Raw genomic sequence first — 7,078 nt, 5'->3', positions numbered from 1 at the left:
ACTACTTTTTATTTTTAAATACTTAAAAACTAAAGTAACAATATAAATTCTCAATCATAGCTACTTAATTTGAAAAAAATATCAGTAACTGCACAAGAATACACACTTTCAAGGAATTTGTTACTAGACAATTAGGTTGAAAGAGACATCAAATTGAAAAGGCTTATGGCAATTTTAAAATGTGCAATGAAAAAAAGGAAGACTAGGTGAGAGAGTACTATTTTAGCAGCCCAGCATTACAGCCGGAACTACAGGGTCCATCAAATGAGAGAGGCTTCCACCATTATTCCTTTCTCATAGTGAAATGGGAAAAATTAGCCTTACAGAATTTGCTTGATAACTCAGTTAACAGCAATTTAACTAGCACACAAAAGGAGATATGTTAGTAAGAGAAAACCATTTTGACTCCCAATACACACCCAAAAATCACTGGAATCCTAAAGTCATTTTGAAATTGACTGAATTCCGATGACTTACATAGCGAAATTTGAAAGGTTTCAAAAAACGAAATAAAAAATCTGAAACATGTAAATGAAATATTTCTGCGATATGTTATTCAGAAGAGTTTCGACAGTACCTTGTAAGGCAAACTGGAATTAGATGGCTACAGAATACCTGTGTTGAGCATTGAAAAAAAAAAAATTTAATTGCTCTGGATGTGTTGGGGGAAGGAAGGAGTGGGTGAATGTGTAGACTGTGCCTTTCCTTTGTCATTTTAAAGTATAATATTATAAGTGGTTTAACTTTTTTTTTTTTTTTTTTTGAGACAGAGTCTTGCTTTGCTGCCCAGGTTAGAGTGAGTGCCGTGGCATCATCCTAGCTCACAGCAACTTCAAACTCCTGGGCTCAAGCAATCCTCCTGCCTCAGCCTCCCGAGTAGATGGGACTACAGGCATGCGCCACCATGCCCGGCTAATATTTTCTATATATTTTTAGTTGTCCAGCTAATTTTTTTTTATTTTTTTTTTTTTTTTTAGTAGAGATGGGGTCTCGCTCCTGCTCAGGGTTCCTCTCAAACTCCTGACCTTGAGTAATCCTCCCACTCCGGCCTCCCAGAGTGCTAGGATTACAGGCGTGAGCCACCACACCGGGCCAACTGGTTTAACTTTTTGTAAAGAATGCCAGCAAAGCACTTTCTAGGAACAAAATAACTTAAAAGCTGGTAATGGCATTCTTTTTGTCACAAATTATCAAGCTTTTCACACAGATGTAGGATTATACTTCACTTTTTAAATGTTTAAACGTCTTAGGACTTTAGAGAAATGGTGCATACAATTCTTAAGTTTGTGTGCCCCAAAGGAAAATTAAAAAATAAAAAAATTTTTTTCACTTCATTCTGGAACCTTATTAATCAAGTTCTCAGTGTAAGGATTGGGAAAAAGTGAATATACAGAGAAGACCAACACAGCGGCTAGTAGTTACCATCCCATTAATAAAGAATTCTGTAATTATCTTAGAAAGAAAACCTGAAATTGTAAAAGCTCACTCTTACCTGCGCTGAGGCCAAAAAATGAAAAGGGCGATTCAAAATCTTCCGAAAAGGAAGAGTGTATTTAGAAACCCAATGGGAAGAAGACCCGCCCATTTCCCCTGGAGAACCCGTTGCTATGGGAACCTGCAATAACCCCTCAAACCCAGTAACTTTTGAGGAAGGGGAATCCTCCCATAGTTTAGGGTTAAAAGAGGGTAGCTGGGTGGAAGGTTTGGAGGGGAGTTGAGGGAAGGTTAAAAAGAAGGGGAAACCCCTTGGCTGTGGCAGAGGGTCAGTGAAGGTGAGCTTTGTAGCCCCAATAGAAATTCAAACCACACCACCACTCTCTGACCAGCCCAAGAAGAAAGACTTTACAAATGGCCCCAGTGAAAAACTCAAGAGAAACAGTAAACAGTCAAAAGTGGCTGCCACTGGGGAGGGAGACTCAGGGGACTTGGGGGGAAGGCATGGGAGACCACTTATTTTACAATAAGCCTTTTAGAGTTTTAAAAATGTGCATGTATTAATTTAAATATAATAATCTTTATCTGAAAGGACAGGTGAGTATATTATGATTTTTTTAAAGAATAGTGTGACAAAAAATATAATTAAAATGACAGTTTTATAGACAATCAAGAAAGATTAAACACTGGAAAGCTGACACACTACAGGGAGACCATGCAGTCGGTAAGGGAATGTGTCGTGGCATAAACAAATTGGCAACAAGCCTAAAGAGTCTTAAGAGTTCACTTCTGCCCCAGGAATTCTACTGCCATAAATCTAGCCTAAGTAATTCAGAAATATTTAAACTTTCAGCTCTCCCTGTATGTCTATTACTTACTGAGCCTACATCCTTTGCCAGGAGGCCCTGCCGGTTTTCCTCTATTTGGTTTATTCCACCTCACCAAAACTCTGTGGTGCAGGCACCATTACCCTTATTCCAAGAAAATGCAATTAAAGAATTAGCTAGTTAAATCACTTAGGAAGCAGCCAGCCAGAGAGTATATTCTCAACCACTAAAAATGGAAATATGTCAAACAATGGAAAACTAGTTAAGTAAACTTAGGCATATTCATCATTAAAATCCCTATTTTCAAAGGATTTAAGGACAGAGGACACATCTATGATACAATATTAAGTAAAAGGGCAGTATTTAAAACTACAGGTAAAATAAAAACACCAATTTTGTTTAGAAACATGCCCATGCAGACAAAAAGGGCCAAACAGAAGTACACCATCCAATAAAGTTATTTATTTCTGGATGAATGGACTGTGATTCGTATTAGTGTTTTTTCAGTAATTCTCAAAATGTCTACAACAAGGGTACTACTTTTTATTTTTAAATACTTAAAAACTAAAGTAACAATATAAATTCTCAATCATAGCTACTTAATTTGAAAAAAATATCAGTAACTGCACAAGAATACACACTTTCAAGGAATTTGTTACTAGACAATTAGGTTGAAAGAGACATCAAATTGAAAAGGCTTATGGCAATTTTAAAATGTGCAATGAAAAAAAGGAAGACTAGGTGAGAGAGTACTATTTTAGCAGCCCAGCATTACAGCCGGAACTACAGGGTCCATCAAATGAGAGAGGCTTCCACCATTATTCCTTTCTCATAGTGAAATGGGAAAAATTAGCCTTACAGAATTTGCTTGATAACTCAGTTAACAGCAATTTAACTAGCACACAAAAGGAGATATGTTAGTAAGAGAAAACCATTTTGACTCCCAATACACACCCAAAAATCACTGGAATCCTAAAGTCATTTTGAAATTGACTGAATTCCGATGACTTACATAGCGAAATTTGAAAGGTTTCAAAAAACGAAATAAAAAATCTGAAACATGTAAATGAAATATTTCTGCGATATGTTATTCAGAAGAGTTTCGACAGTACCTTGTAAGGCAAACTGGAATTAGATGGCTACAGAATACCTGTGTTGAGCATTGAAAAAAAAAAAATTTAATTGCTCTGGATGTGTTGGGGGAAGGAAGGAGTGGGTGAATGTGTAGACTGTGCCTTTCCTTTGTCATTTTAAAGTATAATATTATAAGTGGTTTAACTTTTTTTTTTTTTTTTTTGAGACAGAGTCTTGCTTTGCTGCCCAGGTTAGAGTGAGTGCCGTGGCATCATCCTAGCTCACAGCAACTTCAAACTCCTGGGCTCAAGCAATCCTCCTGCCTCAGCCTCCCGAGTAGATGGGACTACAGGCATGCGCCACCATGCCCGGCTAATATTTTCTATATATTTTTAGTTGTCCAGCTAATTTATTTTATTTTTTTTTTTTTTTTTAGTAGAGATGGGGTCTCGCTCCTGCTCAGGGTTCCTCTCAAACTCCTGACCTTGAGTAATCCTCCCACTCCGGCCTCCCAGAGTGCTAGGATTACAGGTGTGAGCCACCACACCGGGCCAACTGGTTTAACTTTTTGTAAAGAATGCCAGCAAAGCACTTTCTAGGAACAAAATAACTTAAAAGCTGGTAATGGCATTCTTTTTGTCACAAATTATCAAGCTTTTCACACAGATGTAGGATTATACTTCACTTTTTAAATGTTTAAACGTCTTAGGACTTTAGAGAAATGGTGCATACAATTCTTAAGTTTGTGTGCCCCAAAGGAAAATTAAAAAATAAAAAAATTTTTTTCACTTCATTCTGGAACCTTATTAATCAAGTTCTCAGTGTAAGGATTGGGAAAAAGTGAATATACAGAGAAGACCAACACAGCGGCTAGTAGTTACCATCCCATTAATAAAGAATTCTGTAATTATCTTAGAAAGAAAACCTGAAATTGTAAAAGCTCACTCTTACCTGCGCTGAGGCCAAAAAATGAAAAGGGCGATTCAAAATCTTCCGAAAAGGAAGAGTGTATTTAGAAACCCAATGGGAAGAAGACCCGCCCATTTCCCCTGGAGAACCCGTTGCTATGGGAACCTGCAATAACCCCTCAAACCCAGTAACTTTTGAGGAAGGGGAATCCTCCCATAGTTTAGGGTTAAAAGAGGGTAGCTGGGTGGAAGGTTTGGAGGGGAGTTGAGGGAAGGCTAAAAAGAAGGGGAAACCCCTTGGCTGTGGCAGAGGGTCAGTGAAGGTGAGCTTTGTAGCCCCAATAGAAATTCAAACCACCACTCAGAACAATGTCCTGGGTGCTAGAATCATACATAGTTCAGCTAAACTTTGAACCACTAAAGACGCTTTCCTCCCTCGGTGGAGGGAAACAAACCACCCTTTGTGAGTTCCTGTCTAGGGAAAACGAACTAGAGTTTCATCCCATCAATTACAAACTGCTACTACCTCGTAAAACTAAAATCTTGACTTCCTTGTACTAATCCCGTGGTTCCCAAATTCGGCGGCACATTGGAATCACCTTGGGATCTTTAAAAAATACATTGTATTTTAATTGGTCTGGTGTGCGATTGAGCATGGTGAGTTTTAAAACTCCCCAGCGACTCTTCTGTGCAGCCAAGTTCGGGAAAACTGTATTAGAGGATTTGGCGAGGTGGCGGGGAGTATTTAAAAAAGAAAACGAACAAGCACAGTTATCTCCCTTTGTCTTTTTAAGACTAATAATAGAATTAGTTAGCTTTCTCCAAGCACACACAAGACAATAGGCTGCTTGATAAATAGGAATCCCCAGCATGCCCTAACAATACTTTCTTTGAAAACGGCAGGCAGTATAAGCCTTTTCTTCCCAAGACAGCAAACACCCTTCTTACCGAAACACCAAACTTCTACGTCTATTTTAAGAGCAAATGGGCCGCGAACGCCACTCAGAACTTGGAAGACGAATTCCGGCACCCGAAAGAAACCGACCCCCGCAATTGCCCACCATCACTCGCTGGGGTCCTGCGGGGACCAGGACTGAGCGAGCCTGGAGTGTCCTTCCCCAGAGCCCCCAGCCCGGACCCCGCCCCCCGGACCCCGCCGGCAGCACTTCAATAAAGTTACTTGGGGGAAGTTTGTTCCCGTTTCCAACCCGGTGCCTCCCCCGGAGAGGGGCGCGGCCCCCGCCACCTGCTCGGCGCCCAGGTTTCCCGGCCGCGCCCCCTCCCTGGACCTCCTCCACCTCCGGGGTCGCGCACCCTGCGGGCGCCCGTGCGGCCGGCCGGAGCCCGCGCGAGCTCGCCTTGCCCCTCCTCGGGGTACCTCGGTCCAGGCGGCCCTGACCCTCGGCCCCGGGCACCCGGACCTCCAAGCGGGCCTGACACGCCCCACCAGGAGCCCCTCGGGAAGCCCGCCCGCCCGGCCAGCGCCTCTAGAGCCCGCGCGGGGGATCTGGCAGTCCCTGCACCCCCGGGCCCAAGGCCGACCCAAGGCCCCCGGCCCGGCCCGGCCCCGCCACTCTGGGCCCCTCCGGCCGCCCGCAGGGTGCGCGCCCCTGTCCCGGCGGTCTCGCGCTGCGCACGCGCGGAGGCGCCCGTTCGCTCGCCCACTGCGCCCTCACTCACCGCCCGCGCTCCTAGTTGCCTCAGGCACTGCCGCCGCTCGTCGCCTTGCCCGGTGCCCGCTCCTCACGCTCGGGCCGGGCACTCGGGGATCCAGCGCCCGGCGGGCTCGGCGGGCACCCGCACGCAGGGCACGCTCCGCGAGAGCGCGCGCGCGCGCCCGAGCACCGGGAGGGGGCGGGGCGGCAGGAGCGGCGCGCCCAGAGGCGGCCCTGGCTACGGGGCATGCGCAGTGTCTGCCCCGTCCTAAGGTCGGCTGAAGAGTGGGCGGGGATCCTGGACGGGTGGAAGTGGGGAAGGGGCCCTCTCACTTGGAGGCACCTTCGCCCTTGTCCCGCAAACTGTAGTTTTCTTCTCTGCTTCATTCAGCAGTCCATGTACTAAGCATTTATTGAGCACCTGCGTTGGCATGGCCAGGGTGCAGGATACAGGGCATGCTCCTGTATTGAGGGACCGATTGTACCCGGCTTTGGGACTCCTTTTCGGGCACTGATTCCAGGCCCTCTGTTTGAACAGATGACAGTACATAAATGGAGATCACGAAGTAGCTAAAACTGCACAGTGTACAGCGATTTGGGGAAGGAAAGTAGGTGCTAGCTGGGGTGACCATGAAAACTTCGTTGAGAAGAGAAGGATAGGCAGAGCTGTAGCCTGAAGATCAGTTCACCTAGAGAGAACGGTGAACACAAAGATGTGGCAAAAAAGATCAAAGAATATGTGAACCCATGAGCCCTCTCGGGGACAGGTTTAACCTGAGCATATTGTTCTTAGTGAAGGTGAAATGGCTCTGGAGGGGAAGTTGAAGCTCGTGTAGAAATAATCTTAAACGCTTACCCAGTACTTCAGATTTATTCAGCGGGTAATTAAGAGGGCCAGTGGCAGTCTGATTAAATGTAGACTTTGGGAATATAAAGTGAAGAGTAGAGATTTGAAGTGATGTAGTATATGTTCTAGGTAAGAAGTAGTAGGGTCCTAATTTCAAGTGTTGGCATTAGGAAGAGAAAGGATGGAAAAGTTTCCAGAGAGTGTGAAGGACAGTATGAGTCCCTAGCTTTTGTCCCTACCTCTTGTGGGGAGCTGTTTATCATGACAGGCACTGACCTCATTAGATGAGATCATCACCTTTGGCAAATGTTTATCAGTGGATAAATTAGACCT

The 7,078-nt window shown here is 44.3% G+C and overlaps 1 protein-coding gene across 2 annotated transcripts in view; it reads right to left on the bottom strand.

Annotated features, from left to right (window-relative positions):
- The window catches only part of BTBD3 (BTB (POZ) domain containing 3), a 63,822-nt gene extending 57,670 nt beyond the window's left edge, over positions 1–6,152 (bottom strand). The window contains exon 1 of one of the 2 annotated variants that reach the window (XM_012640480.1): positions 5,924–6,152. The gene's annotated coding sequence lies outside the window, so the exon portion shown is untranslated. The remainder of the gene's footprint in view (positions 1–5,923) is intronic. The other variant, XM_012640479.1, reaches the window with a different exon arrangement.
- Positions 6,153–7,078: the final 926 nt, after the last annotated feature.

The sequence above is a fragment of the Propithecus coquereli genome, unplaced genomic scaffold (assembly GCF_000956105.1).
Source record: "Propithecus coquereli isolate 6110/MARCELLA unplaced genomic scaffold, Pcoq_1.0 Scaffold153, whole genome shotgun sequence".
Taxonomy (NCBI): Eukaryota; Metazoa; Chordata; class Mammalia; order Primates; family Indriidae; genus Propithecus; species Propithecus coquereli.
This window is presented reverse-complemented; position numbering and strand designations above follow the sequence as displayed.